The sequence below is a fragment of the Canis lupus genome, chromosome 5 (assembly GCF_003254725.2).
Source record: "Canis lupus dingo isolate Sandy chromosome 5, ASM325472v2, whole genome shotgun sequence".
In the NCBI taxonomy this organism is placed as follows: domain Eukaryota; kingdom Metazoa; phylum Chordata; class Mammalia; order Carnivora; family Canidae; genus Canis; species Canis lupus.
This window is the reverse complement of record NC_064247.1, coordinates 66,001,944-66,025,147: the sequence shown is the minus strand read 5'-3', so window position 1 is coordinate 66,025,147 and position 23,204 is coordinate 66,001,944. Positions and strand designations below refer to the sequence as shown.

At 49.5% G+C, this 23,204-nt stretch overlaps 1 long non-coding RNA gene across 1 annotated transcript in view; it reads right to left on the bottom strand.

Moving 5' to 3' along the window:
* The window catches only part of LOC112646790 (uncharacterized), a 48,537-nt gene extending 46,592 nt beyond the window's left edge, over positions 1-1,945 (bottom strand). Inside the window, exon 1 of the long non-coding RNA XR_007410920.1 lies at positions 1,320-1,945. This is a non-coding gene — a long non-coding RNA (uncharacterized LOC112646790). The remainder of the gene's footprint in view (positions 1-1,319) is intronic.
* Between the last annotated feature and the right edge of the window lie 21,259 nt (positions 1,946-23,204).

Below are 23,204 nucleotides of genomic sequence, written 5' to 3'. Positions count from 1 at the left end.
AGCTCGCTGTCTCCTCAAGGAAACACAAATCCCTTCCACTCCTGAGCTCAGAGCCCTGGTCACACCACACACGGTTGGGGGTGGGGGGCCTCCTGCAAGGCCCCAAGCTGAGCCCCGGGCCCCGCAGTAACACTTTCTGCACGTTGCATTGTCTTCTCTGAATTGCGTGTTTAGAACCCTGGAAGTGCCAGCTGGGTTGGAGGGTTTTCAGCCTTGGGCTTTGGGGCCAAATGCTGCCTCCCCTGTGAGCCATTTCCTTCCATTAGAAAGGTGTGCGTTAAGTCTCCCTAAAACACAGAAGCCAGGATGCTGCTGCACAGAGGCCGGAAGGCCCGGCGCCAGGACAGACAGACCTTAAGCCAAACAGCCAGGGGCCGAGGTGGTTTGGTGGACACACACCCCTGAGCTGGACCTTCCTGAGGTCTCTGCCAACGTTGTCACTGTGGGGTTACCCTTGAGCAGCTCCCCTGAGGTAGAAGAACCAGCCCAGGAGAGCCCCAGCCCACCCCCGGACCCGGTCATAGGACCCGTCACTGCTTTCTTGGTGCACCTCACACAAAGCCACTCCAGCCAGCATACGCTAAGAAGAATAAAAACAGTACAACAAACAAGGAAGCAGAATTATGAGAAGATGGAGGGGGCTGCGGTGAGTCCTGAGCAGACGTCCGGGTCGTGCTTGGCTTAACACTCTGCTTGCTGCTGCATGTTGAAATTCTCAGCTTTATCTTTGAGCAGCTGGGTCCTGCTGGGAACCTTGGGGTAACGGTGCAGGACTGTCCTTGGCACACCCCCGCCCGGAGTGAGGAGTCTGGGGTATCTATCCTCCCGTCCCATCCCTCACCGACTGCGTCTCTGGTCTGCCTGGGTGGGCTGAGAGGGCTGTCAGGTGGGAAATATGGGGTCCTCACAGACTGTCATCAGTGCTCCCTGGGAAGGTGAGTGCCAAGGGTATGAGGGCACTGCGTGTTACAGAAGGAGAGTACGGACAGTGGGAGGTTTTACCTAGAGTAATTCCAGGGAAGCCAGGCCTAGCTACATTAACCCTCGGCAGCCTGGATGCTGGTACAGCTGAGAATCCCGGAAGCTCAGGCCACCCTCCCATTCCACACAAGCACAGACACTCACAACACAGCAGCCCACCCCGCAGCACTCCTTCGGATTATGCCACAACCCTGCTTCAAACTTGTAATGAAATGCAAACTTGGCCCCATGATCTACAAGGCCAGATACTCTGCAACCTCTGACCCCCGACCCGTACCCACCTCCCTCACTGTGCTCCAGCCCTGCCGGCCTCTCCCCACACCAAGTCCTTTTCTCACCTCCGGGCCCTTCTAGAAGCTTTGCCCTCTATCTGCAGGGTTCGTCCCTCCTCCGCCTCCTCCTCCTTCTATGTCTGGATGCTTGTCACCCTCCAGGTTATAGCTCAGGTATCATCTGCTCAAAGAGGCTTTCCCAGGACGTGCCAGCGCCCCTTCCATTAATTTCCAGCGTGGTACCCTGTCCTCTGGAGCACTTGTCACCACTGATGGTAAAATTTCCTTTCCAATCATCTGTCTCCGTGAGGCCAGCGCTGCCCCTGCTTCTCTCACTGCCACATTCCTGGAGCTGGACACCATGCCCTCAGGCTCAGTATTGGCCAAATGAATAAATGAATTTAGTTTCCTGAAGTCTCTGCCTTCAAAGGGAACCTCCTGCTCATCCACAGTGAGGCTGTAATAGAAGAATCATGGGCTTGGGGCCAGTGGCAGAAGGCCTGGGGAGAACTTGACTGGCACCAATCAGCCTGTGCCCTTGGCTGTGTCGTGGAGATCACTTGGGAAGGCACCCTGTCCCTCCTGGCACACAGGAAGTGGGCGGCACAGAGTCTTTGTTCCTCTATGCTGAACTGACCTGTTCCCCCATAAACCTCCAGGGCCCCCAGGGCTTCCTGCCCCACAGCACAGAGGCAGGCGAATCACCTCCTGAATGTGGCGGAGCTGGGGCCCTCCTCATCCCCTCTGGGGTCTGTACATCCCCCATCCAGCCCATGTCCAAAGACACCAGGACACGTGGACGTGGAGATGAACCCTTTCCTGAAAGCATCCCTCTAGGAGGGCAGGCTCGGTGCTGTGAGAGCCAGCTGTGTACGCATCCAAGGGAAGGGCAGACGGCCACCAAAAACAGCCCTGCCCAGCTCTCTCTGTGGCAGAGACATCCCAGTATCTGCCTTCCCGCTGCCTTTCTCCCCCGGAACCTGGCGCCGGGTTCACCTTTGGCCCTGAAAAATGAGAATGGGCTTGGCTGGGAAGCGGGAGGCAACTGTGCTCTCTAAAGGGGTCTTGAATTTTTAAAAATTAAAAATTGAGAGTAAATCATCAGTGACTCAGAAAAAAACATTTCTTTCCAATCCAGAGGCTCTTAACCTTTGAGGGAATTTGGACCTCTTTGGAAGTCTTATAAAACCAACGAACCACTTCACAGAATGTTTTTAAATACACAAAGCTTGCAGGATTACAAAGGAAATGATTACACTGAAATACAGTAAGATTAAACTAGTTTTAACTGAGATATAGCCCCATATGTGCTTTCTCAGGAGCACGGATCTCACAGTGTAAGAGCTTCCTTAACTCAAAGTGACCCTGCACAGATCAGAGTTCAAAATAGCAGCTGTGACTGTACTACAACAGGAAATGTCTGTGATTTCACTGGTGACGAAGTCACAGATTCTGTTAGTGCTACTGACTTGTTACCTTTATCCATGATGGGAGGAAATGCTACATTTCGATTAGCAGTTGGGGAAAATATGCAATATTTTTCCATCCAGGTGGTTAGGTGCTCTGAATTCTCCCCATGGATACCTAGGTTAGGGACCCCGGTGAGGTCACAAGGCCCCTGGCTGCCATTTGGGCCCCGCTCACAGAGTCAGCAAAGAGAAAGCACTTTGGGCTAGCTCCCACGAAGTGTAAGATATCCAAATTTCACGTTTTTTAAAAAATAAAAGGAACACCCCCAGGGATGGGAAGGAATTTGAACTAGATTTGGTGGTTCAGCCCAGGTACAGGATTTAGGGTAAACTTTTCCCCCTGTTTTGGCTCATCTGTCTTCTACATATGTATATTATTTTTAATTGTTACTAAATTTACATAATGAAAGGAGACATGCACCAGAGATAGATGGCTGCAAACAGCTTTCATGCTAACATTCTGCAAGCTGGCACTGTCTGCGTTTCCCACGATAGGTGCATGTTACCTCTTAAATTATAAGCTACTACACAGGGACACCTGGGTGGCTCAGCGGTTGAGCATCTGCCTCTGGCTCAGGGCATAATCCCACTGTTCTGGGAACAAGTCCTGCAACGGGTTCCCTGAACGGAGCCTGCTCCTCCCTCTGACTATGTCTCTGCCCCTCTCTCTATGTCTCTCATGACTAAATAAATAAAATATTTTTTAAAAATAAAAAATAAAAGCTACTACACAGTCGCTGGATTGCACACTTTAAATGAGTAGCTCATACAGAATGTCAGTTATATGTCAATAAGAGCTGCTAAAATTTTCAATTCATTAATTAACTAGATTTTGTAGACAGCCTGGATGTACATGATGAACTTGGACAACTAATTAATTAAAGTTAACCAATAAAACACACTTAAAATGAGAGACAATAAGCCATTTGGGAAATGTAAATATGAGCATACTGGATGATATTAAGTAATGAGTGCTAAATATTTTAGGTGTGATCATAATACCATGGTTTTGCCTAATAGAAGAGCCCTTGAGTGTGCAAGGCATCTGTTTTATTTCTGGCAAGATGTATAAATCCACTATTATCACAACATAAAAATTTTATTTTATTTTATTTTATTTTATTTTATTTTTTTATAAAAATTTTATATAAGAAAGAGAGTGCTCAATATCTTTTAGAGATTCAGAGATTCTGAAACAGTGACAGATGAAAAGATAAAGTGTTGGGAATTTGCTTCAAAGTAACCCTGGCTGGGGGCAGTGGATGGAAGGATGGAGAAATCACTCCCACTGCTCCACCAGCCACTGCTGGGTAGCAAGTTCATGGAACTGCCTCTTACTTTTGTAGACATTTGAAATTTTCCATAATAAAACATTTTTAAATGCTCATCTTTCCTTTAACTAATAAGACACGTTAAGTAGCAAATCTTTTTTTTTTTTTTTAACTGCATACTGGACAGGGAGTAGCAATGAAAATCACACCAGGAAATCGGATTTCTAGAAAAATCAAGTTTTGTGTTTTAAAAACTCAAGAATGAAAAATCATTGTGTTTTCCTTTTGTAAGCTGAAGGAATTTAAAGTACTAAAACTCTAGTCCTTCCTCCCCCCACCAACATACCAACCCAAAGGCGAAAGGAGGCAGTAGGGGCCCAGTGCTTCACTTGCAGGGAGCTAGGCTTCTGGAATGCCCCTGGAGGGGCGGGGTGGGGGTGGGGGGCAAGGAAGTCCTAGAATGAAGATCCAGGCCCAGGGTCCTAGGCCTACCTCAGCTGCAGGAGATCCCTTCCCCACTCTGAGCCTCAGTTTCTCTTCCAACTGAGGAAGTTTGAACTAGAAGAGCCTCTAGGCTTCTTTCCAGCTGGTGTGCTCTGGGATCATTGGAGCCATGTTTACTTGGGCTCTGGTTGAGCAGGGCCTGGGGCCTGCAGGCTGCCCTTCATCATGCAGGCTCTGACATGCCCCTTGTTGGGACCCTGGGGAAGTCACATGCCCCTGCTGCTTCCCAAAACATGGGTGTTCCATGTCCCACTGTGGGCCCAGCATGGAAGGCTGGGTGGAGGCATCCAGGCATGTACTCATCCTGCCTGGACAGGGCCAGGCCTGAGGGTGTTTATAAGGACCCTACGAATGAGGACAGAGGGTGTGAGCAGTGAGCCTCTTTCTGGCCCGGCCTGTGAACATCCCCTTTCTTTAGGCCTTACTCCCTTCCACCTTCTGGCCCCCTCTGAGCATACACTGGCCTTCCCATGTTTTCCCTGGGTGTGATTCAGGCAATTGCAAACAAGGACATAGAGGTGGCCATGAATGACAAAGACTTCATGGCATCACTGGCAGCAGACGAAGCATGGACCAAGCATGGACCTCCTTCAGAGGCCCTTGACTCTCTCACATGGCCCAAATTCACACGCAAGCCCTACAAGTCCCAACTTCTTAGCAGCCACTTAGATGGCATGGCTTCTCTTCTCAAAGTACCTGCAGAGCCCCCCACCCTATGTTTGGGAGTCTCAACTCACTCTGTCGTTCAGATCTGCTTGGATTCTTGTCCTGGTGACCCTTTCTCATGGTTATAGCTGGAGCCACATTTGTTCTCAGAGTGTATATTTTCTGACCTTCCAAACTTTCAAGCACCATGTGCAGGACAGGAGCAGAGGCATATGTGCAGGACAGGAGCAGAGGCATCCGGTGGACAAAGCTGCCTATGCATGTTCTACCAGAGTGAAGGAGTCCCTCTCATGGGTTCACACCTCACAGCCATCCCAGCCAGCAGGGCCACAGCAGTAAGTTTAGAAACCGGAGGATATTTCACTAAAGTTAGGAGTTTGATCTTACAAGTCCAAAATCAGGGAAAGCAAATAGAGGTAACAGGAAGAAACTGCTAAAATTCTCACCTACAACGACAGCAGCTGTCATAGCACAGAGACAACATGGAGAAAATCCAACTCCCAAATCCAGCTCTGTTGTAAGCCTCCAGGTAATGGTCATTGATTGCGTACGGAGGCCCAAGACATTCATGCACACTCTGAGGCATGTTCAGCTTTAGACATCTCCTCAACCCTTAACAGGCAAGCAGTGTTGCTTGGGAATCCAGCAGTTGTGCTGCCAGGGGGCACCCTCAATTTAGGAGTGGGAGTCAGCTAGTGATGTTGAGCTGCAAACCTGCAGGGGAAGCACTGGCTCCAGGGACCAGTGGCTATGGTTCAGTGGGATGAACAGTGAAGATGCCAGAAGCTGAATAGGGATTCTGGAAATGAGAGTGGCATAGAAGGTCAAGGTAAGCTTTCCTCTCATCCCTGCCTTTCTGAGAAATAAAGCCAAGAAGCCCACTGGACAGTGAATGCAAAGGCAGCTTGAAGACAGATCCAGCTGTGAATATAGTCCCCAGCCACAGAGACCCACTGCACACAATGGAAGGCTTGGGGCTCAAGGTTTTGTGCACATCCTTGGTCACATACACTGGCTAGCTGTGTACACCAATACTAGGGGACTACTGGGAGGCCAGGCTGCAAATTTAAATAAGAATCAAATAGGTCTGAGCAGAGACAGCAGTGGCTGCACACTGTAGGGGAGACAGGTTTCGGAGCTTAAGTCCAGGAAAATGACTAAAATAAAATAAAATAAAAATAACTCTCAGAAATATAATTCAGGATCCGCATTTGCTGTAATATAGTATCTAAAATGCCCAGTACTATGGAGGGGCCCATGTGGCAAGACATTGAGACCTCCTGCTTACAGCCACATGAGGAGCTGTCTCTGAACCAGACGCCAATCCCAGTCGGGCCTTCATGTGAGACAGCCAACCTGACTACCATCCTGATTAGCCCCTCATCATGAGAAACCCTGAACCAGAGTCACCCCACTAAGCTACTCCCGAATTCCCTCAGAAACTGTGGTAGACAGTAAATGTTTGTAGTTGTATCAGGTGGCTATGCTTGGGGATAATTTGTTAAACAGCAATAGATAACCAACATGTCCAGCTGCTATGATGGGGACGTGGGGGAGGAAGTGTAGGGGACATGGAATTTCTAGAAAAATCTCAGTTCCATAGACATGCATGAGACCCCCTGGACCCACAGATATGGTTTGTAAGTGGCCAAAAAAAACTCTAAACACCAAAAAAAAAAAAAAAAAAAAAAAAAAAAAAAACAAACAAACAAAAAAAAAAAAACAAGAAATAGGAAGTGTTGGTGAGGATGTAGAAAAAAAACGAACCTTCTTGCACTGTTGGCAGGAATGAAAACTGGTGCAGCCACTGTGGACAACAGTATGGAGCATCCTCAAAAAATTACAAATAGAAATATCCTATAATCCAGGAATTGCACTACTGGGTAAATACCCAAAGAATACAAGAGCACTAATTTGAAGAGATACATGCACTCCAATGTTTATAGCAGCATTGTCTACAATAGCCAAGATATCGAAGCAGCCCAAGTGTCCATTGATGGATGAATGGATAAAGAAGATGTGGTGTGTGTGTGTGTGTGTGTGTGTGTGTGTGAAAAAAATATATATATATAATGGAATATTACTCAGCCATTAAAAAGAATGAAATCTTGCCATTTGCAAGGATGTGGATAGAACTAGAGAGTATTATGCCAAATGAAATAATTCAATCAGAGAATGACAAATACCATATGATCTCATTCATATGTAGAATGTAAGAAATAAAACAAAGGAAAATAAGAGAAAGAGAGAGAAAATCAAGAAACTCTTAACTGTAAAGAACACATTGCTGGTTACCAGGAGTGGGGATTGGGTGGAATAGGTGATGGGTATTAAGGACAGCACTTGTCATGAGGAGCACCAGGTGATATGTGCAAGTGCGGAATCACTAAATTCTACACCTGAAACTAATATTACACTGTATGTTAATGTAGTGTTAGACTAGAATTTAAAATAATAAATTTTTAAAAAGTCACCTCTTGTTAACTCAATTTTCTCTTTCAACTGGAGGAACTTTTTCTTCCTTTCTACACAAAAAAGTAACAGCAGAATCCCCTAGAACTCTCTTCCCGTGGATGGAGACAGTGAAGTGAGCTAAGGATCTATTCTTGGTGTCTATCAGTGAAATGAACACAGCTCAGCTCTGAAAGGATTCCATGCTTGGGTGGCAAAAAGAAAATCAAACAAAACCACACCTGTTCCAAAGAAGAGGCTGCCATTAAAATGTGGTGCTAATTAGCTAGGTCCCTTGTGCAATCATCCAGGAGTGAGCAGGGATGGAGGGCAAGAGAATTTGGGCTCTACTAGGCAAATATTTAGAACACACACACCAGCATAGCTGTGAAGAACTGGGAGAGATCCAAATAAGGTGGCTGAGTGAGTGGATGGCCAGAGAAAGAGCAGTTGTTCTGGACAAGACTGTGTGAGCACAACAGGAGGCGACCAGCAAGCACCACGCTCCCAATGAGGACCTCAAGGCCAGAGTGTCCCTTCCCACTCTTTGTCCCCTCTCCAACCACAGTGAGATCCAATGGACACTGGGTCCAGACACCAGCAGAAGACGCACCTGCAGGGACATGGAGTTAGCACCGCAATGGGTTTGATGATGACAGCCATCATCACCAAAGTCGGTGACCACGTGCCCACCGCCATCCTAATAGGCTGTACTATTATTCTTCCCGTATTGCCAATGAAGAGCCTCACGATCAGGAACATTAATTGGCTGGTCTAAGGTCACACAGCTGGTGAGTCTATTAGAACCAAGCCTAGGTCTGTCCGCTCCATCTCTTAGCTACCCTGGTATACCTTCCATGATGGTTAATAAATAATGTGCCACCAAGAAAACCCTCGTATTTCTATTGTACTCGTGCCCACAATTCTGGGGCAAAGTCTTAGTTGCTGAGTGCCATGCTGCAGCCCATTAAAAAGTGCTTAGGAAAAAAAAAAAAAAGTGCTTAGGAAAACAGGGCTGGAGACTTGTGAAGGGTTCTGTTTCTCTCTACTACCTCCATCTCTGTCTCTGTGTGTCTCTCTCCCTCCCTCTCTCTCTCTATTTCTGTGTATGTTTCTCTCCTACTTCTACTTAAGGGAAAACAGTTGGCTTGAAAAGGAAGGTGGCTGCTGGGGTCATAGCATCTTCAGGATACCTGCTTTTCATACAGTTCTCCTCCAAAGCAATAGTTCATTCAATGGTCTTTACTTGATTTCTTTCCATTTAATTTGATTTTTTTTGAACAGGTAAAATTTTTACAGGACAGAATAAGCAAAAAAAAAACAAAAAAACAAAAAACAAACAAACAAAAAAAAACAGGTATCCAGTAGCAAATTCTCTCCCCACCATTCCCCAATCACTCCACTTGCTCCCACTTCCAGAGACACTTTCTGGAAAGCTTTTTTTCTACCAAATCATCACTGATCATTCACCAAATCTATATCCAGATTTGTTCACTTTACAACCTAGCTCAGATGCGTGAGGTGCCGCACGAAGAGAGGGTGGCACACGGTGGCTATTTATTCCATGTCTACCATCACCACCATCTTCACCGAGTCTCCCACATCAGGACACAAAGGACACCTCTCTGTCATGTGGATGACTCATAATTCAACTAGTCCTTTTAACTGACATTTTGGTTGATTCCCATCTCGTAAAGTTGCAGACCAATGACTCTGTGCACGACAGCTCATATGCACACAAATCTAATCAGAGGACCAAGCCCAAGTGGGGTGGCTGAAAATAGGGTACGACATCTATAATTTCTATAAGTATGGACAAATTTCCCCCAGACAGGTTTTACCAAGTGTCACAGCAGCACAGCATGGCAGGAGGGTCCCTCCACTCACCTGCATCACATGCCTGGGCACCCTTGTGAGTGCCTCAGCCAGCACCCGCCTCCCCCCACCCACCCTGCCTCCTCTATCCCCAACACCTCACAACCCAAAGGGCTGGCTCTGGCCCATCACTGCACCTGCACCAGCTCTTCTCACCCTCCACTTCTGTCCTCAGCCCCAACACTGTCCCGCACTGAAGCTCATGGGCACCAGGTATCTGCAGTTCTTCCTCCATGGCCCTCTCTCCTTCCCCTGCACCTCCCATTGGCCCATTTCAGGTCCATCCTCCATTCCTCTTGCCAGGACCATCCCAACACACAGCACACCCTCAACAGTGCAGGCCCATGTGGAAGGCTGAAGGGAGAAGCTCTGGAGGAGCTTTGCAGAAGCAGGCTCAGGAAGGTGGCCCTCCAGTCCACTGACAGAGCCCAGAGCACGTGCTTGCAGGCACTGGGACTGGGTGCCCATGTGGACTGCAGGGGGAACAGCTAACTGAGCTGGCTATGTACAGACTGTGCAATGCACAGTCAGCACCCATGAGTGGGTTCACCTCTGCTACCTCCTCTGGCCTCACCCTAGTCCCCACCTGGGACCCATGGCCTAATGAGGTTTCCAGAGGAGTCTCAAGGTATAATGAAGCCAGATCCCCTGCACAATGCCTGGGCACATCCCCAGCTGCTCTAGGGCGAGAAGTGACAGGGGCTCTTTCTCTGTCCTGCATCGTCAAGGATGCATGAGCTCTGGAGGCTGGGCTCTGTTCCTGAGAATCCCAGAAGGACAGTGTGGAAGGTTCTAGGCAAAAAGCCCCTGAAGACTGTGGGTGTGTTTTCTTTAGCAGGAGTGGGTAACATGGTGGGTGGGTGACATGGTGGACTGGAGAACTGTGGACCGTGGAGCTGTTCCTCACACAGCGGGAAATCTTGGGCAAGGTGCCTCTCTGAGCCTATTTCCCACCGTGGGGGGGGGGGGGTGGTCCTGTGCCCCTCAGAGGGTCTCCTTGATCCGTGAGTGAAAGTGGATGGGAAAGCTCCGAGTACATGTGGCCCTGGCAACCCTGCCTGGGTCCTCAGCTCCCACTCCTTGGCATGTCTTCCCTGCTCCTACGCAGGCAGGCACCGCCCCCCCCCACCAGGGCCTGTCTCCCATGGCTGCCACAAACAAGTCACCACAAACCAAGTGGCTTCACATAACTCATAGTTACTCCCCTGTGGTTCTACAAGCCAGGAATTCAAACCAAGTCTCCCTGGGATACAGTCAAGGTGTTGGCAGGGATGGTTCCTGCCAGAGGCTCCAGGCAGATCCACTTCCTGCCTCTTCAAGAGGTGCCACACCATGGCTGGTGGCCATGTCCCCAATCTCTGCCCCTCCACATTGAATGTCCCTCTCCCTCCGTCCATGACACCTGTGACTACATCTGGATCATCCTGTGTCAGCCCCATCTTGAGATCCTGAACTTAATCACATCTGCCAAGCCCTTCACAATATAAGGTCACACTCCCAGGTTTGGATTTGGATGGGTCCGGGGGGTCCTACTACACCCTTCCTCACTGCTGGCACCAGTGAGCTGTTCTAGAGAAAGGCACCCACCAGTCATCTTCCCTGGTGCTGAAACAACCTCCTGGCCTGGGACCCGCTGTCACCAATGGGCTCACACTCTGGGGCTACCGCCAAGATCCAAGTCTGGTTGAGAAGCAATCTAGCCACCGTAGGGTAGAGGGAGACACTGTGCCCCTCTCACACCACAGCTGTAAGGTGACAGCTTATTTTAATTATAGGAAAAGCTTGTTCAGACTCCATGTCTCAAAGGAAATCCTCAGGGCAAATAGAGCATAGGCCTTCCCAAACCCCATGTCTGGACCCACTCTGACCCCTACTACAGCCTTCCTTTCCTGAAGGCAGAAATTAGTCTCAAAATATCCGATTCCCACCAGGGAACATGGGGGCTGAAGTAAAGAGAAGGCTGAATGAGGGCTGAGGAGATGGAAGGAGGGACCGGTCCTCCCTCCCTAGGCCAGAGCTCAGGTCACTCACAGATCAGAGCCGTTCCCATTGCATCCTCGCTCCATGGCTGTTCCCACAGGGCCAGCCTCCAGGACAGAGGGAGGGTGGCTAGATCAAGGGTGTCTTCCAGACCCCACAGAGGAGGTCGGCTCTCCCCCACTGGTGACCCAGAGAGTTCACAGCCAGCAGGCACCTGGCACTGGGCCAACCCTTCCATCAACCTTTTGGAGCTGTCCCACCCAGATTCTAGGTCCCCTGACCGCCCGGACAACCGCAGGTCGGGGCAGGGGGGCCTCTGCATGCCTTCCTCAGTTTGCCTTTCCAGCCAATGCCCTTTGTGGGATCTTCCCAAGCACTCCTTCAAGCATTTCAAGCCCAAAACCAGCTACCCCACTGGCACAGAAAACCACTCTCCTAGGGAGAGGTAGGGGGCTGCTCCCTCTGCTCTCTCGACAGGGGTACAGCCTACTGTTCAGATGCTAAATTGTTGGGCCTTCACCTCAAATCTCCCACCCTGCCCTGGGAACACAGATGGGGAACACACCAAGTGTGTGACATGGAGACAACAAGGCTGGGGCAAGGTACCATGGAAGCTTCTGGATGCCATGTGGATGCTCTTCCCACCTGCTGGACACAGAGCCAGCTTCTCCTCAGGATCACCCCATCGGCTCCTCCTCAGGCTCAGAGCATCACAGACATATCTCTCCAGCCATGCTGGGAGAGACACCAATGCCATCACCAAGGTGGCTATCCTTCATCCGGGAAATTCAACCTAGCACCCCCAGCTGAGGCAGCCTGCCTCTGTGAGCCTGGACCTCTGAACTTCCATCTTAGAAAGCAGATGGAGCTCTGGACCACACCATCTCAGGGTCCAGAGCACCTAGCCCCTCTCCGTCTAACGTGTCATCACTGCACTCCCAACCACGAACAGGATACTAAACTGACAGGTGGACGTGAGCACTAAAGCTGGGGACTTCTTCTGATGCCTGTTTGAAACACACTCATGAAATCCAGTGCAGAAGACTCAGGGCAGCAGCTGGCCAGTATGGTGAGGGAAAGCAGTCACAGAGGTGAGTTTTCACCGTGGAGCCACAGGTCACTAGAAGCAGAACTCCAACCCAGTTAAAACATACGCTGAAATTCTATTTTATTTCTAGTCAAGTAATGAGTTGTCTTGAGGCTGGAAGAGAAGTGTTCCTCTGGATTCTTCCATTAGGGACAAGATAAAAGAGACAGAAGCTCCTGGCAGTGTCATCAGTGAGACAAGGCCAAGTAGACATAAAAAGCACGGAGGACAGAAAAGGTAAATCACATCCACAGGGGGCAGATTTTAAATCCTAAGTGCAGATGAAATGGAAAGTGTACTAGGAAGTGTGAACAGCCCACACAGGCTGAAGGAGACTTCCTGAAGTTCACACCCACAGACATATCCTGTGTACCTCCGTCCAACAGCCACCCCGCCACCCCCGCCCCCGGCCAAGCCCATGCTGCTGTGAAGGCAAAGGAGGGTGTGTGCTGCACACTGCAGGCTGCAGAGCCACACATGCTGGCATCAGAGTGCAGTTCCTACCCTAGAATCCCCTCATGGAGATTCAGGAAGGGTTCAGGAAGCCCTGACACTCATTGTGCAAATTTAACAGTGTATGAGTTTCCGGTAGCTGCTGTAACAAATCACAAATCATGCAGCTTTAAATAACACAGATTTATCACCATCTAGCTCTGGAGGTCAAAAGTCCTAAAATCAAGGTGTCAGCAGCACTGTGTTCCCTCTGGAGCTCCAGGGGAGAATCTGTTTCTTTGTCCTCCCAGCTTCTAAAGGCACTGTCCCTTGGCTCACAGCCCTTCTGGTAATGGCTCACTCTGACCTCTGCTTCCAGGGTCCTGTCTCTTTCTTCTTTCCCTCTCTACCTCCTGTTTGTCCTCCTTACAAGGACCCTGTGATCACACTGGTCCCACCTGGACCATCCAGGATCGTCCCCCATCTCAAGATCCTAGACTTAACCAAATTTGCAAAGTCCCTCCTGCCATGTTAAGTTCACATTGTCAAAGGCTTTGGGCTTAAGGAAGGCAACATATTCAGGGGCCATTATCATGTCTAGCACAAAGTGCAACCACACACTTCCTTGGGAGAGACGCCATAATTTCCCCAGCTCACTGAAGTGGTCTAGGACTGAAATGTTGAAAGCCTTTGGGGTGATGACTGGATGAGCAAAATGTGGTCTACACACACAAAGGAGTATTTTTCAGCTTTACAAAAGGAAGTTGTGACACCACCCACAATGTGGATGAACCTGGAGGATATTATGCTCGATGGGATAAACCGGTCACAAAAAAAAAAAAAAAAAAAAAATACTAGAGGATTCTCTTATATGAGATACTGGAGTCATCAAATTCATCAAGACATAAAGTAGATGGGGGCCAGGCTGGGGCCACAGCCTGGGGCCAGGGCTGGGGAGGGGTGGTTCATGGGGATGGAGTTCCAGTGTGGGAAGATGAAAAGGTTCTGGAGGTGGATGGTGAGGATGGTCACACAGCATAAATGTACTTAAAGCCACCAAACTGTACACGTAAGAATGGTTATAATGGTAAATTCACATTATCTATGTTTTGTTCCAACTTAAAAAACAGAACAAGAACAAGAGGCATTTGGGAAGCATAACATGTGTCCCCTGCCAGCCTCTGCCCCCCAGACCACCAAGGACACAAGAACCTGACCCACTTACGATGAACCTGTAGAAGAGAGCGACAGTCGGAAGCTGGGGTGTGGGCCAACCTCTGCTGCCAGCTCCGTGCCTTAGGCAGGTCACTTAAACACTCTGAGTCTCCACTTTCCCTGCATAGAAAGAGACAAAACCAGCCACCATGCTTGCTCGGTGTACCCGGCACCCGTTGTGCTGTTACAACATGTCAGCTAGGTGGGTCCCTCTGTGTTTTGTAGGAGACCCTCTGACCTTCTCCAGCCCACATTCTCAGTCCACACCCTCTTCCTTCTCAACCCTAGGTTGCCATCTGCTACTGTCCTTGGCAGCACATCGACACCATCTTGGAGCCTTGCTTCTGCTGAACCAGCAGCAAAAGGGCCACAGTTTCCTCGACTCCCAAGACAGGCAAACAAACCCAACTTGACCCTTGGGAGCCCACCCGAAGCCTGTAATGAGCAGGGTGATTTTTTCCAGAAACAGCCTGCCTGGCCACCCCCGCTGCTGAGCACAGCAAGCCCCGCCGGCGACATGGGTCACAGTGGCGACATGGGTCACTCTAATTCCCGCTCACCACAGGCTCCAGGCACACACACAGATCCCATGTGGGGGCCAGAGCCCCTCTGGGACGCCAGCTGCCAATTCCAAATGAGCCTCAAGGCCCAAGGGTACTGGGTCGGGCTGCCCCGCCAGGGGCTCTCTGTCTGGGATAGTTTGTCCCTGGCAGGCACTAACATCTCTGGGGTGGGGGGAACATCTTCCCCCTCTTCCCAACCCATCCAGGAATTTCTGCTGCTTAGGTGCTCAGAATTCAAAGAGAACCAGAACTCCTGTCTTGTGATCCAGGTCACAACACAATGTTCCTTGGGGCAACAGTGCTGACTGTGGAGACGGGTTTTGTGGAGGAGAGGGCTGTGACATCTGTTTTTCCTGCTTCTGAACTCACCAGTCCTCCCCCTCTGGCTGCCCCGGTGGTCTGGCTCCAGGGCCCAGGCCGCGCCCCTCCCTGGCCTGAGCCAAAATTGCAGGTTGGGGAAGTGATTGCCATTGGCCTGTCTTAGAAGCTAGGAGTGCTTGGGCTCTCTGCCATCCGTGCTGCCCTCACTTAAAGCCACCAACCCACTAGGAGGGCAGGCGGGGAAGATTCTTTCCAGAAAGACAGCGGTTCAGCCTAGACAAGAGGTGGGGACAGCCCAGAGGTCTATTGGCTGACAAGCAGATAAACATGGATATCCACACCGTGGAACGCTATTCATCAACAAAAAGAAATGGAGAGCTAATCACGCCACAGCATAGATGAACTTTGCAAACATCGTGTTCGGGGACACAGCCAGACGCCAAGACCATGTATTGTCTGACTCAGTTATGTGAAGCGTCCAGAACAGGCAAATCCACAGAGGCTGAGAGCTGGTTAGTCATGCTTAATGCTGGGGTAGGGGGCATAGTGAAGAAGCCGGTGGGAAAAGACAGGGTGACAGCTGCATGGTATGGAGCTTCCTTTGTCGGGATGAAAATGTTCTCAAAGTGACCATGGTTACCATTGCACTTACATGTGAATACACCAAAACACTGACATGTATACCCCGAATGAGTGACTGTATGGTATGGGAATTGTATCTCAGTAACACTGTTTTAAAAGAAGGAGGAGGAGGAGGAGAAAGAGCTAGGGCATACCCCGCTTCACCAGGTACCAGCTATGTGACTGAGGGGAGGCCACTAACCTCTCTGTGCTTTAGCTTTTCCCCTAAAAGAATAACCATTTTGAGACGCCTGGGTGGCTCAGTCAGTTGAGTGTCTGACTTGATTTTGGGTTGCGTCATGATCTCAGGGTCGTGATACTGAGCCCCGTGTCAGGCTCTGCACTCAGTGGGGAGTCTGCTTGAGATTCTCTGTCTCCCACTCTCTCTGCTCACCCCCGCCCCCTGTGTGTGGTTGAGCTCTCTCTTCTCTCCTAATTAAATAAATCAATATTTTTAAAAAAAGAATGCCCATGGGATCCCTGGGTGGCGCAGCGGTTTGGCGCCTGCCTTTGGCCCAGGGCGCGATCCTGGAGACCCAGGATCGAATCCCACATCAGGCTCCCGGTGCATGGAGCCTGCTTCTCCCTCTGCCTGTGTCTCTGCCTCTCTCTCTCTCTCTCTGTGACTATCATAAATAAATAAAAATTAAAAAAAAAAAAAGAATGCCCATTTAATACCAACTGCTCTGTTATCCAAGGATTAATTAGACAAGGTGTGTAAAGACTTAGCACAGTGGCCAGGGGTCAATATGCACCCCCGTCTCTCCCACCCCAAGCAGGGACGGTAGAGACACGGGCACATGGAGATAGATAGCCCACTTCCCCTACTGATAAAGCCAACTGGAGAACAGGTTCTACCTCACTGGTTTGTGGCCCGGTTAGTTACACAGACTCGGCTGATGAACAAAATCACAGGTCCCCTTGGGATGTGGAGGGTCTATCCCAGGAGGACTCATGGCATGGAGGGCCAAGAAGAAGGGGGGCTTCCTGCTCCTAGGGGTCCCTCAGAGGAGGAAGGAAGGGACATGCCTAACGACAGAGGTTCAGTGTGTTTGCGATTGCTACAAACAGTGAGGAACACAGTCAGGGCCTGGCAGGCATCAGGAGCTCTGTTAGCTTGTTAGTGATGTGTTACTGTGGGCTCACATTTATACGTGTGTGAGTACGGGGGAGATGAAAGTGGAGCCACTGTATACTAGCAGCACATCACTCTGGGGGGCAGGATTATCAAAGACTTGGGTTACCTTATTTGGGCTTCCTTGCATTTTCCAGTGTTTTCTAATGAACACATATTTTTTATGTTACTTTAAAGAAACATTTCTTTGTGGGGCCTGAAGATTTGAGGACATTTTGCCTGCCCTCAAGAAGCTAAAAACTCTACCTAGGAAAAAGATACTGTATAAGGTGAACCATTAGCCAAGGAAACCGTGTATGGTTTAGACAAAGTGAGTTAACTGGAACTCAGAGGAGGAAGAGGCTCTGGGGCGGGGCTCTGCTCAGGGCAGCGTCAGGCCAGGTATTCGGAGTACCAGAGGACACAGGTCCTGTCAGCCAGTCAATGCAGCTCCTGCACTCTCCAGGTTGCATAGTTGGTTCAAAGCCCAATGGCCAACGTCCCTGGCCACCAACAGCACTTTTCCATTTGCTGTCCAAGCCTCTCAAGGGGGTTTCTAGCCATTCTGAGTCTTCCCTACGGTCCTGTTGGTGTAGCTATGATTTGTTTTCAAATGTCAATGGTCAAGCTTATCGCTCAGGACACAAGTGGTGAGTGCTCAGCATCCATCCCACGTACACGTTTGTGCTGAGGAGAGCTCTGAGAAGTAGGGGAGAGCCTGAGGACACCGCTCCCCTGGTATTAGTGGGCGGACACATGGAAGGTGCCACAGGCCAGGTTTGGTAGCCGCTGCCTGGGGTTCCTGCCAAACACCAGCCTCGGTGCTAGAGGCACTATGATGCCAGAGGCCAACATGGGTGTGAGCAATCACGTGTCCTGATCCTTGTTCTTCCAGATTGCCAACAGCTGGGAGAGCTCCTCATCCTCTGAGTTAAATCTCTTCCTTTTCTGAGAGATACAAAAATGCTTCCATCTGATTTATTGGTAAAGAAGAGCCAGCACAAGATAGCTCTGGTTACTGTTACTATCCATATGCTGTGTCCACGCTCACAGAGAAAGAAAGAGACACACCCGGGACTTAGACTCAGGGCCACCTTCAGTCCTCAGCACTTTACCGGAGCCTCTGTCCAAGCTCTGCCTGCCCTGGGGCTTCTTCGTCTACAAACGCGGAGAATGTGGACAGGGTAGGAGACTCAGGGCACAACATCACAGGCCAGGGGCTCAGAGGACACAGAACACTGAGGATCTTTGGCATGTTTAACTGGCATCTCCTTCTTTCCCTGGGGACCTAACAATAGGTCAGGGGACCAAGGGCAATGTCCAGTCTCACCTGTGTTCAAGACATGCCCAATGGGGTGGACGTTGCCTATTCATGGAGGCGTGTGTCTATAAGGGAATTTGAGAATACTAGCATCAGGAAATCCTTGGCCCGTTTTCAGGCAGTAATGCCAACAGAGCCATTTCCTGGGTCCTTCGGTACCCCTCACTACTTACGCCATCTCTGGATGGGTAAGACATCATCAGGTTTGTACGTTTCAATAGGATGTTGCTGATCTGACCCAAGTGGAAGGTCAAAGGCTCTTGGCACAAGTGGGGAGCTGCAGGAACCTTCTCTTTCTCTGCTTCTTTCAACCTACTCGGCTGTGGGAAGGAAGCAAGCCAATTCAAGAAACGAGACTGAAGTAGTTTCTGGTTTAGGATTATTATTTTTTAAATTGGTGGAAAATATGTATATATTTATTTTAGGCCCATTAGAGCCTTGAGACTTTAATGTCTAAATTGCCAAGATTATATGAATTCCCTTTCAAAATCACTGTAAAAAAAATCTGTAATGTGGTTTGGAACTGTCCCCCACCCAATAAAGCAATATCGCCACGTCATCCCTGAGCCTTTTCCTATTTCCTCAAAGCAGATGTGCTTGTCCGGTTCCGCAGACTTTGGAAAGTCCCAGACAAGACCTTTTCTCCATTCTGCCATGGCAACCAGGTGCTCCCACCGATAGAGTCCTGATCTGAAGGCCAGCTCAGGAGCCCCTTTCCATGGAAATGGTTCAGGGAACACTGGGACCACACGATTTATTATGCTAAACATTTCCCCCTAGTAAAAAAATAAATTGTGGTAGAGTAATGTTGGGAGCGCCAAGCAGGTGGTTCTGAGCAGGTTGCAGGAGCATCCCAGGGCCAACCAGGAAGCTAAGCCAAGTGGCCCTGGTTTCAAACGTCTTCAGCTTTTTCCAAAGTGAGAACACAGCAAAATTTTGAAAGTTCCCTGAAGAGTCTAGAGATTGGCTGGATCACATCATGACTAGAAGCTATGTAGGCCAGCAACAGCGTGCACACAGGATCCGCAGGGCCCCAGAAGGTCCAGGGCTGCGCCACAAGAGCAAGAGGGGAGATGGGCACACAGGGCTCTAGGCCCCCCACCTGCACCCCCTACCTGCAGCCGTCTGTTTTGGGTTCTGCAGTCGACTTCACTTGAAGGGAGCTATCTACCAAGAAAAGTTTAAAACCTTGTATCTTCTCCAACATTTTCACTGAAGAAAATGAAATTCAGAGAGGAAACATGACTCACCTCAGGTCAGGGCTAGACTCACGGATGCACAGGCCTGGAAGGAAAGGACAAGGACATTACTTGCTCTGTGCTGTGTTATCCATAGTAAGCTGGTCACCAGACTGTTCCCTTGAGACAGATTCCTGTCTGTGGTTAGGGATGGATGGCCTCACAACTGGATCCTGGCCCATCAGTGTACACCTGTCAGCTCTTCCCTTGTCTGGTGGCCAAATCCAGAGGAGGCAGCGAAGGACGCAGGGTCTGCAGGAAGGAGCCCTAGTCCCTAGGTGACCGTGTGGAGCAGACACCAAGAGAACCACTCCACCAATCACTTTTAATAGTTACTTGTGCATCATTCCAAAATTGTTCTACACAAGTATCAGCATAATTTTTTTTTCAAAATCTAGATAAGTGGGCTTATTCTAAACAGTCTTCTGCATCTTGCTTCTTCATCTTGCACCATGGAGGACATGCTGTACCCACACACAGACCGCCCTCAGTTGTCTGGTGGTGACCTGGTCTCAGTTTACAGACACGCACCATCTGTTATTTATAATCATCTACCCATAGACATTTCAGTGGTTTTCAGCATTTTCAGCGTTTCAATATTCAATACTGACTTCGGATATTACTTGAATATTTCAAATGAAATACATTCATTTCAACACTCATGGGCCTCGGGGCATATGTGTGAGTGCATCTGCAGGGCCGATTCCTGGATGAGAAATTGCTGGGGTTTATATTCTATTTTGTGTGGCCAACTTGTTCTCCCAAGAAGCAACCCTAACTCATGCTCCATGCAAACACATCTCTAGAAAGTTGACAAGTGGCCACAGAATGCGAGATGGTATTTTGGACAATCCAAAGGACACTGTCGGTTCAGAGTTGCTGGGCACATCTGTAGAATCCCCGACCCTTACCCACGAGATGCCAGGATGGCAGCTTTTGACCTTTTGGGTAATGGGCCAAAAGACATTTGCCCTGAATCAATAAAACACACAAATCCAAACAAACCAGGCTCCCTCCACCCCGGTCAAGAGATGGATGGTTTGATGTGCACCCCCCTCCATCCCAGCTGAACACATAAGGGCTTCAGAAAATGTCACTGGTTTGGATTACCACAAAAATAATGTGGGATTGTAAATAGGCCTTATGACTTTTTATGAGGAAGCCATGTGATGCTTTTACTGCCTTCACAGCAATAAATGTCGACATCAATTTAATTATTTGCTGCCTGCCCCCTTCCCACAGAGGGAAAAGTAGCACAGTGTTCTCACCAGGTCTGCGGCCCCATGGGGGACCACTAGGGAATGGGTGAGACGCTGTCCTGGGACAGAGGTCAGCTGGAGTGAGAGTCGCTGACCCATGGTTCCCAGGATGCACTCCCCAACAACCTCGATATTCAGTGCATGTTACCGTAAAGTAGAACTATGATCCCCAACACACACAAACCCCACCTTCTCATTTTAGTTTTATAACTGATTCTGGGAAATGGGATTCACTATGCTCTCAAGGCCCACTTCCTTTATCTATGGAAGAACATGGTGCCTGTGGTCAGTGGAGGAGCCAGGAAGCAGAAACAATGTCCCGGGTTCAAGGGCAGCAATCACAAGAACAGCTCTGGTTTCAGGCTAAAAGTCTGGAGAACAGTCCACAGCTTCCTGGGCAACCATCCCTGTGACAGCTCTCTGACCCTGCTCCTGTTCCTCAGCCACACGGTCTCCTTGTAGTTCATCGAAGTGTCCAGACACATTCCTATTTCAGGCCTCAGCAATGGCTGTGTGTACTGGCTGAGAGTCATCTACCCCATTCTCCACATGGCTCCCTATAGAATCTCTCTCAAGGCACTTCTAGAATGCCACTTTCCCAGAGAGGGTTATGGACCACACATCCGACTTAAAGAGATGATGTCACCCCAACCCCAACACTCTCCCACCTGCTCACTTTCTTTTCACTCCATAGCAATGTCACCTGCACAAGTCTCTTACAGTATCTTACTCATCTGCAGATTGTCCATCTATCCCTTAGACTGTGCTCTCCAGGAAGGCAGGGCTCCTTTCTATAGTTTAGTTTGGGTTTGGCTCTTCTCTACAACTTCCTCAGATCCTAGAACAGAGCCTGGCATAATGTTTCAGTGAATTACTAAAGGGTGAGTGAACAGGGGTGATGATACAACAGACAACACTCTGCAAATCCTGTTTCCCTCTGGAACACACAGGAAGGCTGTACTTCAAAGCCTCCCGTGCAACTGGTGGGAACCATGGGACTGACTTCTGATCTGCAGGGTGTGGGCAGAAGTGTTCTAAGCCAGTACTACACCTTGTCTAGGAAACACTCACCAGGACCCTCGCTTTCCCTTCTGCTTTGTCGGTGATGATGGGAGCCACATGAAAAGACGTGGAACCACCAGATGACAACAGCCTGGATCCCAAGTCACAACATGGAGACAGCCTAAAATTTCAGGATGTTCTTGTTACTGCAACAAAGCCTGGCCAATCCTAACTAATACAGTAGTAACACAGGACTAGAACTCAGAAGGCCTGGCTTATAAATAGAGTCAATCCCTCTACAACATGGCATGTGCATTCCTCAAAACCACTGAATTGTGCAAAACTGCAGGACAACCATAGGGCTTATGAGAAAAGGTAGTTAAGAGCACAAAACTTTATCAGTGACACAATAAAGAAATAGTAGGAATCTAATAAAAACAGTATGTCAGTTAAAGGTTAAGTAATAGATAAACGCTATAGCACATATGACACTTGAGAAAGATGAAGTTTGCTGGGGCAGGGGGCTCCTGAGTGCTGCAACTTGTGAGTTACAATGAGTGGTGGAAGGAGAGGTATTTGGATTCCTCCTGTAGAAAGATCTACTGGGTCTGGGATCAGCCAAATGGGGCCTACTCTCTCTGGGTAAATAAAGCGCTAATGAAGCAAGCACAGCCACGCCTGTTCATTTGCATGTTATCTGCGTCTGCTTTCACACCACAGTGGCAGTCAGAGTGGTCATAACCAAGGCCAGCAGAACCTAAAACACTAACAACCTGGCCCCTTACGGAAGTGTTTGCCAATCCCTGTACAAGGTGGTCTCTGGGACTGCCCTGGCTGTGCCGATTCTCATCCTTGAATTTGCCAGAAGAGCGGTGACCAAACCCCTGGATCTGATGGCCTCCAATGTGAATGGGGGGGGGGGGGGGGGGCACTACTGCCAGACCTTATCTAAGTAAACCATCCAAGCCTGCCTCAGCTCTGCCCCACCCCAGCCACAGTGCCCCTGGTCTGGGGGCAGCCGTCCTCCCCAGCCCCACCCACGAGTGCACTCTGGTCAGCCCACACCCACCACGGGCTGGGCAGCACTTGAGCGAAACCTTCCATTTCCCCTTCCTCTCAGGGGACGCCTCGGACAGCCGGTCTGTCTGGGCCTCTGACGGGCTGGAGGGAAGGTAGGAGCTTGACCCTAATGAGCCGAGCGCAGCATGCCAGACTAAACATCCTTAATTAAGCGCCCACAAAGGTTAAATGGGCAATTAGACCGCCCCAGGGAGGGCTGAATTAGACAGACTGGCCCATTACCCCCACAGGACCAATGAGGACTTCCCTTTGGAAGGGACACCCTCTAACCCAGGAGGGGAGGGCCATGAGCCCCCCACCGGGTATGAACTCTGGTTTGCTACCACTTGGTCCAGTGCAGTTTCTCAACAAAGGGCTGAGTCCCTGGCATGTGGGAGAATCAGGTACTAGTCATCACAGGGACATCTGCTGACCTTCCGGGCCACCAGCCCCCAAGAGGCATGAGGTAACCTGCATTAAGCCTCTTCTCCCCCACCACTCAT